The sequence below is a fragment of the Rattus norvegicus genome, chromosome 6 (genome assembly GCF_021556685.1).
Source record: "Rattus norvegicus strain SHRSP/BbbUtx chromosome 6, alternate assembly SHRSP_T2T, whole genome shotgun sequence".
NCBI lineage: Eukaryota > Metazoa > Chordata > Mammalia > Rodentia > Muridae > Rattus > Rattus norvegicus.
The window spans coordinates 77266516-77284686 of NC_141539.1; the positions used below are offsets into that span (position 1 = coordinate 77266516).

General features: G+C 39.1%; 1 protein-coding gene across 7 annotated transcripts in view; it reads left to right on the plus strand.

The window, feature by feature from the left end:
• Positions 1–18171, plus strand: part of Npas3 (neuronal PAS domain protein 3) — an 824663-nt gene that overhangs the window by 197617 nt on the left and 608875 nt on the right.

Genomic DNA, 18171 nt, shown 5'->3' on the forward strand with positions numbered 1-18171 from the left:
CCTCTGAGTAGATGTAGCAAATGCCTTTCATCCTGGCAGCCTCAGTGCTTACAGACCTACCTGCTGGGCTCGGCAGGCCAGGCGAGGTGCCAGAGCACGGAAGATACCAGAGGTGATTGCACTTTACTTTCTCTTTAAGGGGCCATGTGAAAAAAATGTGCACACTACTGCAAAACTCAAGTTGAAATTTAAAGGCACAGAAGCGTTCTTTTAAAATGTCCTATGTCTTTCTGCCGAGACCCTGTTAGATGTGTCAGCTACTTAATGTGCTGGGTATGGAGTCGAGTTTATTGTTTGTTTTTTAATAGTTCTCAGTTAACTTCACGCTGAAACACTTGTTCCTATATTCAGGAACTCATTTTCCTTTCCCGGCTAACATCAGTGTAGCAATACTCAGGGTCAGTGCAAATGACTTTATAACAGGGGATCTTAAGTAATGTGCCCCCATGTCTGTTCCACGTCTGGGCTCACGTGCTGTTAAGTCTCTGCTAAGAATATGCAGGCATTTAGCTTTGGACTGGTACTGACTTCAGAGCGAATACCGAGCTGTTCCACATCAAGGCTTTCAGCAGGTGACTTGGACTGACGGAGTAGAGAAAAAATGTGGGGGAAAATTACCATCGTACTTTAGATTTTCTCCGATTGAATTGACTGATGGTACTGTCATAAGAGCACCAGGAAGCTGGCAGGGCCGTGGCCACTAAAGAGATGACAGAATGCCTTTTAGAACGAACTTGTCTGTTGGTTTTTGCGTGGCCAAATATTTCCAAATGATAATAATGTTTAATGTGAGGTTTTAATTTGAGACTTGTAAAAATAAAAAAATCCCTGCCTTCTGCAATTTGTCTTTTGGAAGCGGACAGTTGTGGGAGGAAAGCACTGAAACAGTCTCTTCACATTCTGTCAGAAAAAAATGGGAAAATGTGTAAGTTTTCAAGGAAGTTTTATAAACATTTAAGCTTTGTCAAGGAGTTTCGTTTTCTGGAAGGCATGACAGAGAATTTACCGAGGAACACGAGGTAAACTAAAACGATTTCCTTTATGTAACCATCTCATGTTCTTAAATAGAGCTTTCTTCAAAGAAGAAAATTTTTATCAGTCACAGATATTATTCCATAATCTTCTAAATTCATATTGAATGAATATAAATTGGCACATTAAAATATTAACGTTCGTGTTAAATTAGTGATTATTACTTCTAGTAGATTGGTGGTAAAAAGTAGTGCTTACTGAGAATGTGCCACAGGTCAGGTGCTGTACTCAGTACTTCCACTGAGAATGTGCCACAGGTCAGGTGCTGTACTCAGTACTTCCACTGAGAATGTGCCACAGGTCAGGTGCTGTACTCAGTACTTCCACTGAGAATGTGCCACAGGTCAGGTGCTGTACTCAGTACTTCCAGAGACTGAATTCACTCCTCAGTGAGCCCGTGAGGGATCCCAGGTGCAGGGAGGTTGAATAACTTGGCTGCACGCCCAGAGCTGTATGTGAGGTGAGCCAGGCTCGGATGGACAAATGCCATGTGTTCTCTCTCACGTGAAAAGTGCAGGCTCTCACTTTAATGCGCGTCCACTGTGTGAGCATGAATGTGCCCAGGCTCCTGACTCAGAACCCGAATGCTCCGCCAGCGGTCAGCTCACTCAGTCCTGTGCTGGTGACAGAGAATTAATACAATAATTTCCTTTTTCATGGTTATCCCATTAAGAATTTAATAGGACTTTTGATATAGAGCCATGAGAATTCTTCAGGGAATAGTTTAAGATGTGGAGGGGAAAAATGTATTGAAGAATTCTCTAAAAGGATAAGAGAATCGAATTTAACAGAGTAGAAAGTTAGGTTTGGGGCAGAAGAAAATCAATCCAGATAAATGGGTCAGCATTCATCACTTGTTCAACAAATAGGTATTGTGCTAGGTGCCAAGCTCTGGGCTTGGCCTTGTGAGAGTGCTGGGTGATTGATTTTTGTTAGGTTGACTCCCTGCAGGGATTATTCACAAACAACCTTTCCATGTAAATAGGAACTTTAATTACAGAAGAGAAGGGTTAAAGTCTTTCTGGTTGGACTGTGGTGTGGAGTTTTGTTGCCCTGCAAAATGGAGTAGGCTCTGAAGCAGTGTAACAAACCAGCAGGAAAGTGCATTCCACAGGATTTCTATGGGGACCGCAGAGACTCTGTTCCAATGCTCAGGGCAGTGGTTTGAAGCTTAAAGTAGCTTCAGGCGGAAGTGGGAGCTGGATAGCCCCACTCACCACTGGACTGTAAAAATAAATGCAGGCAAAATGTAAATAGATCTGAGTCCATTGCCTTCTTGCTCATGTGGAGGCCTTATCAAGGCCTTGCCTACAGTTTCTTTTTGTTAAAAGAGGGAAAATGGAGGGAAATTGGGAATATTATGCCACACCGAAAATCTAAATATATGTTTCTTTATTTGCACTATAACTCCCTTTTTTTGTCTGTTGAGTTAGAGGCAAACTGGGGACAGCAGACCCTTCAAACCTCCCTCCACTCCCTCCCCGAAAAGAATTCAACTCACAGGAAAAACAATACTTTCTGTATCAACTTAAATAGTCTCAGCCTGTGGAGGAGAAAGGGACTCATTCTCAGATGTGTTTGTTAAATGCTTAGCTTCTGTCTACCTCGGCAAAGTACTTAGTATGTCCTGTACCCTGTCATCAGCAATGGACGCTTTCTCTTAGTGGGAGAACCCCCTATAATCTCGGCCCCCTGACACATTTGATGATTAAGATTACTAGGTGCCACCTTACTAGGTCTCTGGTCCTCCAGTTGCTGCAGGTGGCCATTGACATACAGGTTGGCTTCCCTGAGTCTTGCTGGATAACAGGCTTACCCAGTTATCATCACTGAAGTTCCTAATGGTATTGAGTTGGGGCCCCATCTTTTTATGTGTGCCAGGATCTGCAAATCATGTGGAGTCATGTGGTATATTGTTTTTTTCCTACGGGTTTCTTTCCCATAGGATACCGTGCCACAGACTTCATCCTTTAGCCAGTCCCAATGTCACCTTGCCTCATCTCTGAAACCTCTGTTAGAGTCCCTAGACACACATCAATCAGCACACCTCCCCTTTGTGTGTGCTTCTGGTGTAGCCTGAGTTCTGCCCTGTCCTGAACTCATGGTGAATGCACCTGTTTCCCTCAGTCCATAGGAAACATCCAAGCATTCTGTATTCTTTTTTATTCCTTTTCGTGACCAATGCCTGCCACTACTCTGTAAATGCTTGTTAAATTGAAGTGAATTAAATAATCTTCCCTTTTAACTGAAAGTACAGAAATTTACATTTAACATAAAGCCTCTTTGATAGACACATTGGCTTTCTTCTCATGGAGAATTATGGAACTGGCTTCCATGAAACAGCAAGGAAGATGGGTTGGTATACATTTGGTTCTGCCTCAAATAAATTTAGAGCAGAAAAAATACAAATGGAATCATTTGACTAATTTTAAGAAGTTTAAAGAATATGGAGATTGAGCTTAGGAGGGAAAGGTTTGCTGAGGGCAAGGCAAGGGCTTCTCGTTTTGCTGCGTGTGTCTCTAAAGGAGATTGAAAGGCCCGGCCTGCTTCTCCACACTTCAAACTGTCCCCGGATTTCCTTTCAACATAATTTAAGTAGGACACTGTAATTGTTGAAATCGTCTTAATTCTGTACTTTTCATACCATGAACATTTTATAATACAGTTCTTTAATTCTCTTAAAATAGAATTTCCAGTGCTTGGCGTCTACACAGGAAGCAGAGCTCTAACAGTTCATAACCTGTCTATAAATTACAGACCATGTTTATTAGGTACAAAAGAGGATTTGGTTGGCTGTACCAAATGAGGATGCCGAAGACACCTTGGGCATCTCTCTCAACCCAGTTAGATAGGAAATTTATCTTTAAGGCATTCTAATCTACTGGAGAGAAGGTTCCCAGAGCAGCTTCTTAAAGTATTCAAGACAAGTTAAGAGGCAGCAAGCTAACAGGAAAGGAAAACAGGGTGAATGTACACACAAACATCTCTAGATTATGTAGATAAATTTAAAAGTCAGCCCATGGAGGACCGCATCTGTTTAACTTGCATTTGTACTGTGGAGATCTACAATCCTTGGGCTCTAAAATGATGGATCCGTTTAACACAACACTAAATATTTTTAAAACAAAAGATGGTGCTGATTTTGCAAATTTTTATATATAAAATGGAGTCTTGGGGATGAACAGTTGTAAGGAATATGACTTTTAAGGACAGAAGTGTTAGAGGAAAACATTCTTTGTGGTGTTATGAGATAATAGGAAATTGCTAATTACTCTGTTGGGAGGAAGACACTCATTTCTGCTTGAGTTAATGCTTGGATGTGGGACGTTTAAGACAACACTTAGAGTCTACCTATGCAGAGACTGATCTGCTCTCAGTCATGAAAGTCTTTGCTTAGACAAGGAGGCAGCCTTGGGGAGAGTTCGTGTCCCAGGGCTTTTCCTGTATCTGTGAGAAGGGGCCAGAGACCATGACTACCCTGCTGAGACTTTGTCTCCCTTTGCCATCTACTGTTTCTTCCATGTGGGTTTTACTTTTTCTGCTGAGTTTTGTCAGCCTGGAATTTAGGAGCAGCATAGCTAAGAAAGAACCCAGTGTTCAAAACCCAGGTAGATCCAGCCAAGGCATTGGTTTGTAGCAGTTTCCTTAACATGTTAGTGTTACTATGGGAGGATCAGAGATCAGGACACCTTTGAAAGTGTAATCCCCTTCAGTGTAGACTCCTTCTATGTGCACATAAGAACTAAAGGGGCTTCCTTGTCAAATAAGATTGGCCCTTGCCCTGAGAAGCAGGTCAAGTCAGAGGAAACTGAGAGTAGACATCATCTGACTCCTCCAGACACACACAATTGGAAACAATCTGGCCTCCAAGACTCAGTTCTTTGTAAGTGGAAATGCAATCTATAAGGTATTTGTTTGTTTGTTTGTTTATATCCTACATGTTTCTCTCCCTCTCAGTCCTCCCTTTCTCTTCCCCTTTTGCTCTGAGAGTGAAGCTCCTGTCTCTCTAACCCCCACCCTGGTGCATCGAGTCCTTGCAGGATTAGGCGCATCCTACTGCTACAGATGTGTCAGGGTCCGGGGACCAGACTCGGATAAGCCATGTGATTGATCTTAGTTGAGAGCTCAGTCTCTGCGAACTCTCAGGGGTGCAGGGTAGTTGACATATCAATCTTTCTGTGGGGCTGCTGTCACCTCCAGGGCCTTCAAACCTTCCCCTAACTCTTCCACGAGGTCCCCAACCTCCATCCAATGTTTGTTTGTAGGTTCTGTCTCAATCAGCTGCTGGGTAGAGTCTCTCAGTGGGCTTCTGTGCTGCTCCTTTCTGTAAGCACAATGTAACATCATTAATAGTGAGAGGGATTGGGGCCTGCCCATGGGATGGGTCTCAAAGTGGCCTGGCCACTGGTCAGCCATTCCTTCGCTCTCTGCTCCGCCTTTGTCTCTGCATTTCCAACCTGTAAATTTTAAGAAGGTATCAGAGTTAGCCCTAAGTCAGTTTCCATGTTGGAATCACTGTCAAGATTTTTGACGTCAATTCTTTCTTCCCTATTCCTTCCTCCCCTGGAGTTGATATGGATTTCTCAGTGAGACACAGATAGGACACAGGATGCATTTGACTGTGGTGGTCTCTCAGGCGCCCTGTTCTCAGTTCCCAACTGCACAGCTGGGTTCTGGTTCTCTCATTCTTTACGTAAGCTACTGTTGTCTTCCTCCAGCTCCTCATGACAGTCATTCTCTTGCCCTCCTCTTCAATTTCTAGGCAGTTTTAAGCTCTAGGAAAATGAAAATTGGATCTCCCATCAAAGAGCATTATGGTAAATACTTGATGTTTCCTTTGCCCTATGAACTGAAGATACATTATGAAATTAGATTTTTTTCCATAAAAGGGGTATTCTTTTTCAAAATCATGCTTTCAGAAAAGAAAAACACAATATTTATAATCTGCAGTTTAGAAATTAATAAGACAGTGTCTTGGGGGTTTTGTAGCCCTCTGGTGGAGTGTCAAGAGAATCCATAACAGGAATACTTTGTTATCTGGATTTAAATCATTTTCACTATGGCTTAATAATTACTACTGTAATTTTTTCTAAAAAATTTTTTTGAGTCCAACCGTTTTGTTCACTATAAACATATTTAACAGTTGAGTCTTCCATTGTTATAAATGGCGTTTTCCAAATAGAGGAAGTGGATAAAGCACACAGTATCTTCAAAAATTTGCCCATACACCCAATTTTTGTTAAGATTTTATTATGTGATTAATCACAGTAATTTAAAACTAAAGAGGGGGAATTTATGAGCTATGAATACAGAAAGATTGCAAGGTTTTTACAGTACAGGTTTTGCATATAAGTTATGTAAATGAGCAGTAATAAGCCTTTGTATAAAAGCTCTCTGAACAGAAGGAAGAGCGATGGGTTAGATTCAGAGCCCATGAGACTGAAGTCTCCATCCTGTAGCCGTGTGGATCCAGTAGATCCTGTTGACCTCTGAAGGATTTATTCCCGCTCCTAACTTGAGGGCCTGAATCATCAGGTAGGACAGCAGCACTCCCAGTCTGTGCTTTTCCTTACACAAACATGCTTGCACACCTACACATGTGCGTGCTTCTTTTATCACCTCAATCATGATGAACTATGGGCATAACCTAACTTTTTATAACTTCAGGTTATAGCATCAAAACCCGAATTCTCTCTTTCCTAATTTCACAGATAGAAAAATAGTTTTCAACTGTGAATCCTGGTATAAAGGTTGTTTGTATTGTTGTTTCTTAGTTTCCTTACCCTGGAGAAGGTGTCTTTTTGCTTTAACTTCATAAGAAGTATATTATGGCTTTTTCTTGGCATGTCTTAAGTGCCACTACTCCTTGGACTTGTTATTAAATAAAATGAAGGTAATTTGAATGCAAACAGCATAGTGTGCTCAGAGTTAACCTGGGAGCCAAAATGGCTACTGATGGAGGTCAGGGTGGGTCAAATATTCAGAGCAGAAGTGCTAGACTAAGGAATGACTCACGCTTAGCAGGATGCTGTGAACTTTACCAGGTTATTCAGAATGGGAAAGAATAAAATTTATGAGTTGTTTATTTGTAGACATTTTGATTCAAGCAGTTTGGCTGGCAGTTGACCATAGACAACAGGCAACACAGAAATGGAGAGTACGGGAGATAGATGGAAGACTGCTGAAGAAGCACAGGACGCAGTTGGGATGTTGTCGTTAACATCAGTAAACACAGCTTAACGACATATAACTTCCAGTGTATTTTATGGATTAATGGTATAGAGATTTTTGAGATATTAAAAAGGCTGAAACGTCATGTTTTAGGGATCATCGAAAGAAAATGTAGATTAGTAGTTATTGTACCATCTTAAGTGCACAACTAAATGACACTGCTGGCACAGCTTTTGAAAGGAAGGTTAAAACATCTGACTTTCAGAAATCAAAGAGAGACCAAGAGTACAAATGGAGAGAAGAATAAAATATGGTTAAATTATTTATAAAAACATACTAGACATTACTTGGTAGGAGACCTGTTTACTCTTTGTATCCGTGGTTTTCCACAACACCTGATAGCGGGCTGGCATCCAAAGACTCTTGACTGAGTGAGAAACTGTTTCCAGGATCTCACCCCAAACTACACAGTGCATCCAGAGTAGAACTGTTAAGTAGGACTCATCCTGTTTTGAAAGTTATCTACTTAATACTTTCATCTAATGTGGTTAGCATGTTGTTGCCATCTACCGAATAGCTCTTGGGTAATGGTTTAGTTCATATATGATTAATTAAGTAACCAAGTGGTAATTTATTATCAATTTCTGTCATTTGAAAATGGGAAAAACATCTTTCATTAGCAGGTAAGAACCATGTTTTCCTAACTAGCAAGGCAATGTTTAGTGCTTTCAGAATCCCCTATCTTGAGAATGGAGAAGTTTCTCAGTGATTAAGAGTGCTGTACGCTCTTGCAGAGGACTCAGATTTGTTTGCCAACATCCACATGGGATGCTGTAACTCTAGTTTCCAGTGATTTGACGCCATCTTTTGACCTCTCATGCATTAGGCATGCATGTGTCATGGATGCATACATACATACATACATACATACATACATACACAAAAACACTCATACCTAGAAAGTAAAAATGAATAAATCCTATTTAAAAGTTGTATGACTTGATTTTCCTGTAAGTTGGACAAACATTTGAGGAAAATAAAGAAGTCTCTTGACTCAGCCTTGTATTGTATGTCCACATGTATAATAAACCATTTAAATTATCTCAAATTTCTTTGATACTACTAGGTATCACTTCAATTTTTCTCTTGAAAACACATTTCAAAAGTAGTGTGTATCAACGGACATGTCATCATCAGTATCTGGGAAAGTTTATATGCCCAATAAGAAGCACTAAATATTAGAGTTGAAAATAGCAATGCCACTATAATATGAGTGATAAATGGCATACATCTGAAACATTTAAAATGATCATAGCCTTAGAGCGAAAAGGAACTGCAAAATATTAATGCTATAAGAACTGTCCTGTGTGGTTCTGAATTATGTATAGCAGAGAGATAGAAAGAGATGAATTGCATAATAAATCAAAGTTCATGTGCTATATTGTTTATTATTTTTAAAAAAACTATAGAATCTTTATGTTTATACAGCATGTCAGCTGTGTGGAAAAAAAAGATGAATAATTTGAGATTCAGGACTATACCAAGAATGAATATTTAGCACCCAATGGTGTCATACTCAATGTAAGGAAATAATTACCATATATGTTTTACCATGAAGAATTCTAGGGAGGCATTGGCTTTTTAATATTTGAATTGCTTTTATTCTTCTCTCCATTTGTACTCTTGGTCTCTCTTTGATTCCTGAAAGTCAGGTGTTTTACCCTTCCTTTCAAAAGCTGTGCCAGCCGTGTCATTTAGTTATGTATGTAAGATTATGCAAAGGTGACAATTAACAGGAAATGTTCCTTCTTGATAAATTTGTTGTGCTAAAACACAATGGTTGTTACACTACAGACACTAGGGGATGTTATTTGATGAATAGACAGAAATCACTTATGGAATTCACTAGTAGCTAGAAAAAATAATAGAGATTCCTAATGTTTTAGGATTCTAAGAATATGACTACATTGAATTTAAGGTTTTTGTCTTCTTTTGTGATAGAATCTACAACAAAAAATAATGGGTGATTCTGAAGGAGTTTATAATTAGTAGTTAAAATTATTAGCAGTATAATTATTAATCAAGTGTTTTATAAACAGCCCGAGATGATCATGCTTCTGTTTTTGCCAGTGATCTGGAATCCTGAATAGTCTGCCATTTTGGTTTGAATGCTGTCTGCCCACAGCATGCCTTACTCCCTTGCCACATGCTGGTTTGTTCCTAGACAAAAGAGCCACAGCTTAACTACATCACAAGATTATATTGGAGAGAAAAAAAATCCCAAAACAACAGGTCTCACGTGACCTAGGAAAGAGTGCTGGGTTGGTTATTTTGGAGGTGATTATTTTCCTCATAAGTACAATTTATTCCTGGAAGGGTTTCTAAGGTGACATGTGTAGATTGCTCATGTATGAATGTACCCAGTGAGCAGCTTGCAAGATAACGCTCCAAGATTTAGAGAACTGAATGCAAAAATCATCCCTCCTCTTCCAACGTGGGTAGAGTTGGTCCTCAGCTTCTTCTGATGCCCTGCCATGTCCACCCACTGCCCTGTCTAGTGAGTCCTCTCAACTCCATTTTGTTCTCCTGGTGTTGGGCTTTGATGATTCACACACATGGTGTGTATGTATATGGTGATCACATACAGATAAATCAGAGGCCAGAATGAAGGATTTTCAAGTGAGGCAGGAAATGAGGAGGAGGAGAATAGGAGCAGGGAAGAATTTTCCAGGCGGTGTAGAAGGATGAGGCCGTTGTCACGGGGTTGTATGTGAGGGCTTATGTTAAGGTTTCTGTGGAGAGAAGACACAAGGAGGGCTTTGGACTTCACTTCGGCTATTAAACCAACTTCGCCAGCCTCTTCATTGGCTTGTGTCACGTGATTCAACGGGGCTGATGTGAAAAAATAAGACAATAAACACTTTGGGGGATACATGCTCCCTTCAGACTTTTAGGGATATAGTACTATTTTACCATGACTGTTTTTTAATTTCTTTGGTAGCGTTGCAAAGACTTTTAGTACCTAGAAACCATAAAGAAAGCTGTAACCAATCTCGTGTGTTTAAATAGGCACTTTGAAATACCTGTGGTAAAAACACAAACCCGTGCATATTACGAGATTGCGGGGAAAAGAATCCCTTGGAAAACCCCTATTGTCCTTTTCTGAAATTTGAAGGAGTTTGTCTGGTGACAGAGTTCTGTCTAGATTTTGTGCTGTATAGGCTGGTTGTTTAATTCTCGTCTGGAAGGTCATTAAGTTTTTGCTTGTGCATAAACATTCTCTATTTCTTTGATGTTGTAGTGAACAAATAAAAACAGAAATTTGACTGTTCAGTCATCTTTTCTTTGTATGAGGCATGTCTGCTCATTTCAAAAGGAAACAAAATAAATGAAAGAGGTGTTTAAATGCTTTTTATTCATAGTGGTAAAATGGCGAAGAAGAATTCTCATTTTTTCTTAATACAGTGTAACAAGCAATTAACTTTTTGGCATAGTGATAAATCTGCTTCTCTAAGAAGGTGTTTTGTGTTTTAATAACTGGCAATACATACTGGTATATTCATTTTATTGAATAGTTAAATGAAAAAAATGTGAGTTTAATTTATAAGGTATTGCCTTGGGCTAATTGAGACTTTTCTATACACTGTCCCAGTGGGATGACATCCCACTCAATGGAGTATTACTTTAAATGATTCTCAGCAAAACACCCTGAGTGGTCCTACTGTTTGTATCTTTTCAGTACCTAAAATAGAAATCAGAGATTCCTAGTGATGGTAAATCAGTAATGTAGAGTTGGGTGATCAGGAACGTAGAGCAGGGTTGTCAGATAACAACCGCAGCGGGATTGGTGGTTAGTTAACGGGTCACCAAAGACTCTTCACCATGGTTTGCTCCTTCGTTTACTCCTCTGCTTGCTCATTTGTTCATCATTCAGATTTGTTACCTGCTTATCCCATTTTTAAAGGAAGTAGAAAGGCCTTAGGATTTTCCAAGCTGAAGTTTATTAAAAGCTAAAGTTTATTCAGGCAGAACTAGTCAGATATCATTATGAGTATACAAAAACTTCCCTAGTCCCTTCTTATGTTGACTTTAAAAACCAGAAAGCCACTGTAATACCCAATGAAGTCTTCATTTGATGTTTTGAACAAAAAGGAAAGAAGTATAGCGTGAGGGCTGACATTTCACATAATGGATGTTGTTTAACAAGTTTTCACAAGCTGGCCCTGACTGTCAGAAATGAAATGAAACTGGCAGAATTACCTACCGAAGATTCTCCCCCATCCTATTAACAGAACCACTGTTCTTTTGAGGAGCACTCGGTGATGTGACCACAAGGGCCAGAATCAGCCCCGAGGAATCTGTTTCTAATGAAGCTAAGTCTACATTGATGGCACAAGGGGTAGGAGGATATAAAAATGAATTTATAATTTCCCCATTCTAAAGGTACTTTGTGCCATGGTGACTGGGTATGTCACCATGGGAATCTCTCTCTGGGGAGCTAAGAGCACTCATTCAAAATTAGCAGGGAAGGGTATTTTCATCTCCTCTACCAAGTTTGGGAAGCATTTTGTTAATGACACATTTTTCTCCTCCATAAAATAATGAGGTGAATTGTGTGATGACAATATAGGTTCTTTTTAAGTGGTACAAAATGCTGCATTTTTATAGAACTTGATAAGACCTAGTATTTCAAACCGTAATAGTCATCGAAAGTAGGTTCTAGAAATGCACACATTCAGGTGGTATCCTCCGTGCCCTGCTTGTGCTTTCTGTGTCAGGGCTGCTTTGGCATCTATGTTTTCAGCATACCATTCACATCTTTCCAACAGTAGCTTCCCCCTTTCCCCTTGGGCACCTTCTCTCCCTGTTTTGTTGTTTGTTTGTTTGTTTGTTTGTTTTGCAGGGACCATTTTAGGCTTGGGCTCCGACCGTGGGTGAGCAGGTTCAGCATACAACATGGCTGTCTTTTCCCCATGATTCATCCTTCACCTTGGTTTTATTTCTTTCAACATCCTCTTCAGTCTTGCTCAGCAGGGCAGAGGATGCAGGGATGACAGGATGTAGGGATAAACTCGGGGATGCTGTGGTGGATTCTGTTGGTCCGATGGTTGGCCTTCCTGCTGTTTCTTTTTCTAGGCAATAATATTATACACCTGGAAACTAAGATGTGGCCGTGGTTTTTATGCTATTCATGAAGGCACATGCTCCCTGCTTAGCGAAGTATGCCAAGAGACAAATATAACATTTCAGCAATATACATTTAAAAAAAATATCGGTATCGCGGTAAAGTGTATGCAGCATGAAATCTACCATTTTGACCATTTAGGTCAATTAAGTCATCCGTTGAACTCGCCATTTTATACAGTCACCACCACTATTTATTTCCTTAAAGTGTTAGATTCCCGGCAGAAGCCATGTGCCCATTAGGCAATAAATTCTCAATCCTCTCTCCCACCTCCTTCTTTCTTGTGACCGCGAATTAACTTTCAGCATCCATGAGATTACCTGTGTCTGCATGTTTCTATTGTAAAGATGAACTTGTGTTCACCATTCTGAGTCGGCGTCATCTCACTCCTCCTGGGTGGTGTTTCTCCGTGGAGCATTTACCAGAGCTGTCTTTACTTTTCCTTTATTGACTAGAATTCTGTCATGGATGGACATTTTGCTCATCTGTTTCTCTTGATGGCTTTGTGGATTTGATACTATAAATACGGCTGCATTGCACGCTAGTTCACAAACCTCTCTTTCAGATCCTTCTTCTAAGTACGTTGTGTATATGTTTAGTGGAATTACTCGTCATAGGGCAATCCTATGTCAAAGTTGTGTGGGAATCACAGAAGTCTTCCCTAAAAGAAGCATCATTTATATTCTGACCAGATAGATGTACATGGGGCTTAAATTTCTCCACATCCTTAAGCACTGTTATATGTTGTCTCCTGATAGCCATGGATAATGAGTGTGAAATGAAATCTCACTATGATTTTGCTTTACATTTTCATAATGAATAATGTTTTTGAACATGTTTTATGGGATTGTGACTATTTATGTCTTTTATTTAGTTTTTGGAAATGTCTCTTCAAGTCTTCAGTCTACTTTTTAAAATGGGTTAACGGTTAGGAGTAGAGTTTTAGTTTTTCACGTGGCTTGCATATTGTACTCTGAGTAATGTATGATTTGCAAATATTTCCTCCATTGTGTAGCTTCTCTTTATATGACATCTCTACAGGGCACCATTTTTATCTCAGACGTGGAGTCTAGTTTTCCTATCCTTTGTAATTTATGGGTTTTGTGTCACATCTAAGAATTCACTGGCACACACAGAACAGAACGATTTTCTTTGTGACTCCTAAGAGCTGTGTGACGAGAGTTCTCATATTTGAGACTGTGATCCACGTGGGGTATGTTCTTATGTTTGGCAGGACATAGCTGTCCAGTTTCATTGGTTGCCTGTGGAATCCAGCTGTCTGTTATTTCTGCACTGTGTGGACTCGTACCCTTACTGCAGCTCAGTTGGCAACAGATGACTTATGGACTAGATGGACTCTGCTTTGCTTATATACTGGTATATAAGTTCTCCCACATCTTGGTTACTGTAGCTTTTCCTTAACTTTAAAAGCTAGTAACCTTGTGTCATCAACTTTGTTTTCTGTCTCAAGATTCTTTTGACTATATCTGGGTTTTTCAGAAATTTCTGATGAATTTTAGGATCCCCTTTTTTCCATTTTTCCAGAAAAGCTTGTTGAGAATGTGATAGAGATTTAATTGAATCTGTGGTCTTCTGATCCATGAACTTGGGGTCTCTTTTTATTTACTTTCGCTTAAACATTTTAAAATGATAAATATTTAATTTATTTTACAAAAATTTATATCTTTCATTGTATAAATATTTACCGTCCTTGGCTAAATTCTATGTTACAATGAGTACAGTTTTTTTTTTCTAGTCTGTAGAAATATAACTTTTATATTTTATTGTCTGCCATTCTAATAGTCCAAAACATTTTGGGGGTTGTGAATATTTAGTGACCTGCTTTGGATTTCGTATGTAGAATCATGTCATTTGAAAGGAGATATGCTTTCATTTATCCCTTTCATTTTTGATGTTTTTTCATTTCTTGTCTAATTATTCTGCCAGAAAATTCTAGTGTAGTGCTACACAGCAGAGAAGAGATAATCCTGTCCTTGTTCCCCATTTTAAGGGAATACTGTTCTGCCTTCCATCACTAAGTATGATTCTAGCTGCAGGTTTCATTGGTAAATATGCTTAATTATTACTTTTTCTGGGTGGTTTTATCATGAAATGATGCTGAACGTTCTCAAATGTGTATCTTACATCAATTAACATGATTATGTGATTTTTGTTCCCTTTATGTTGTATATTATGATATTGAACCACCTTTGCATTCCTGCAATAAATCCTGCTTGGTCCAAGCACACAACCTTTCCAATGTGAACTGAATTTCCTAGTATGTAAATCTTCTTAATATTAATAAAGTTTAGTAGTACTTTTGCTGAGGATTAACTGCATGTATTTCATCCATTGACAGATTCCTATTTTCTTGGGTGCCTCCTACAACAAGGCATTTCTATCCCTGAAATGACAGAATATCTGGGTCTTAATTGTGTGTGTGCATCTGAAGATTTTATTTTATTTTATTTTTACCAAAGTATGACTTTACTTCACATTTAAATACAAAATTTCTCTATTAGTATTAGAGAGATGTATACAGATCCTACTGAGTATTAAGTAATGTACCACATGTATCAGAATATTATTCTATTTAAAAGATAATAATTATTGCTGTCACCATTATTATGCCCATTTTACAATGGTGATGATAAATGAAAAAGCAAGGGCTTTTGTTTCTTGACTTCAGCCTCGTAGTTCTACATGACCATGCACAACCTGACACATCCCAATGACAACACCGGAAAAATAGTACCTACAACTAATAGATAGGACAATTATCATGTTTTCACTTTCTCCAGATCAAAATCCTTTGAAACATAGTGAAAAGCAGCATATGACCCAAACCTATGAGGCTAAAAAAAGTGGTGGCACTGCATCCTAATGCTGTTGGGAGGCAGAGAAATGGTGCCGCTAAGGGTGACAGGAGATGCCAGGGTGGAAGCCAACAAAATCTTGCCAAATCTAAATGCCCAGGAGCCGTCCTCCAGCACTTCTAAGCATCTTAGGCAGTTTAGAGGACAGCAAGATTTCTCAGTAAAACAACGTGAATTTTCTATGTAAATATTGTGGCAACACAGGTGTGTTGGCTAGTGATAAGATAGTTTGCCAAGCAACAAATAAATAATTGTATGTGAATCCCAGGAAGATGCTGGCCCTGGGGTATATTTGCATGTCATTTTAAAATTTGCATTCTAGTTTTTCTTAGCACTGGAAATAGCTGTATGCCCCTATTTTGAGTTATAAGGTTAACACTATTTTAACCCAACATATTTTATGTTTAATGTTCTAAATTGTTATTGTAATAGATATTTTAGGTTTACCTATAGTTCCCTATCCAACTCCATTAACTGGGTAATGTCTTTTTAAAGTCCCTTGGGTCTTCACACTTTTAAAAAAATCTTGTCCCAGGCATCCAGGAGGCTGAGGTGAGAGAGTCAAGAGTGTAAGGTTAATCTGGGCTACGTAATGACACCCTGACTTGGACAGATAGACATGGGTTTTTAAATATCACTTTATAAATATTTACAATTTTGGGATCAATTAAAATTTTATATATATGTATATATATACATATACATATAATATATTATATTATATATTATATATAGTATAATATATGTGTGTGTATATATATTATATATATAATATATATATTTCTAGGTTTGCTAAGCCTTGGTGAGACACCCCAAAAGCCTTCCCAGCAGCCCATACTCAGTACACTGTTGTGCTGGTCTTGATTATAATTTCCTACTTACTAGTCATCTCTTGATTAGCTCTTGAGCTGTATGTCCTATAAGTGCAGTGGATGGTGTTTGATGGTCTCATGAGATACTTGAGTACCTGCCACAATGCACTATATATATATATATATATGTATGTATATATACAGATATATACATATATACATATATATATAATTGAATATTGTTTCATATTATTTTCTTATGCTTAAAGCAACATTTTCAATAGAGCTTGTCCTCACTCCCTCAAATTCTGGCTATCAGTGGGAATGCAATGATTCGATAACAAATTTCACTGGTCCTGGAGGCTGGTAAAGATGTCATTACTATATTTTGGATATTTTCAAAAATAAAAAGGGCACATGAGAATTTTCCATATCACTAACCCATTCTCAAAATAGGACAGTGTTTCTCAACCTTTGGGATCAAATGACCCCTTCACAGGGGTCACCTAAGACCATTGGAAAACACAGATGTCTATGTTATGATTCATATCAGTGGCTAAATTGCATCCATGAAGTAGTAATGGAAATAATTTTATGGTTAGGGGTCACCACAACATGAGGAACTTTATTAAAGAAGCAAAGCCTTAGGAAGGTTGAGCACCACTGGAAGAGAATATGAGGATGTGGACAGTGGAGCTGTGACACTGTGGCACTGCCTTTGTCACTGGCCCAGCTGATGAGAGGCATGTTCATCTTCACCATCATTTCTTTCACTGATTCCAAAATCACGCCAGTGGCTGCAGGAAAGTACCCCTTGCATCATCAGTTAATGCCTTAAAGATAACCTGAGAGACATCAAAATGTGTCTGTGCCACATGGAGGGATGAAAACAAAGTAATTCCCCTTGGAGCAGTTTGAGCAAGAATGAGCCCAAGGTTGAATTCACATTTCTTTCCCTGGCTCTTCTGCCTGTTGTGTGTCGTCTGTCCTGTCCTATTTCCTTGTCTGCCGGTCTCTAACAAAGGGATGTGCTTTGTAGTGACTGAACAGTGCAGAAAGCGTAACATCTTTACCAGAGTTTCACAAAGGAAGAAGTAATTTTGTGCACCCTAACTGGTTTAGTAGCACTCACTGTGGCGAACAGATGTTGTCTGGCTATATCCATGTGGCTTGCAATATTTATGTTAGGTTTTAAGGTTGCTGCCACCCTGTTGGCTGCTTTCAGCAAATGATTACCATAGCACACACATGCGCATGTACATTAATCTGAGTCAGGGGGATGAAAGAGTACATAATTTATGATTGAAGCTACTCATTAGTTAGAGAGCAACAGCTGACTGTATGGGCTAGCTAAGGCTAGTAAGGTCAGTCACATGTTCTCTTAAAGGCAAGTTAAACTTGAATCAGCCAAGTAGAATTGCAGGCTAAGCACCTAGTCCTACTGATCTCAATGGGAATTTAAATTTTCTGTGAGGTCTATAGAAGTCCAGTCTTTTGAGTATCAAGAGATATTTTCCTAAACATTTAGTATTAAACTCTCCCAGATGGAGGTAGACAGGGCTATTTACAACCTTTAGAAAAAGAGGGATATTTCTTTCTGCCAAATTCAGTCAAATTACGATGACATGACCTTGTCACTCTAGTAATTTCCTTGCCGTGTGATGCTTGCAGGGAGATCTCACAGCAGAAGGCATTAGTGACTGGAGAAGGCTGAGTTACTGGTATGACTGTTCAAACGTAGACATAGGTTCCTCCTCTGTGCCTGCACGTTTCCCCTCCAAACCCATGCAGGTTCCAGATGGTGTCTTGGCTCTTGGAACAAGCAAGCAGGTAAATGCATAATCACATGAGTAAATAATATTGAGTTGGGTATGATGTTAGATGTGTTGGTGGGATCTTTGGGACCGGAATTTATGTTGGTTAGGGGAAATCTGTTAAGTCAGTAGAGGGAATTTCCCGAAGGTGTATTCTTTATGAACAGCACTGAAGTTAGATGAAATATTGAGAAGGAAATAGGTAAAACCAAATATCTGGGAAAATAGATGGAAATTTCAAAATTCGTTGGGTTATTTCTATCTAGAGAGGGTCTTAAATA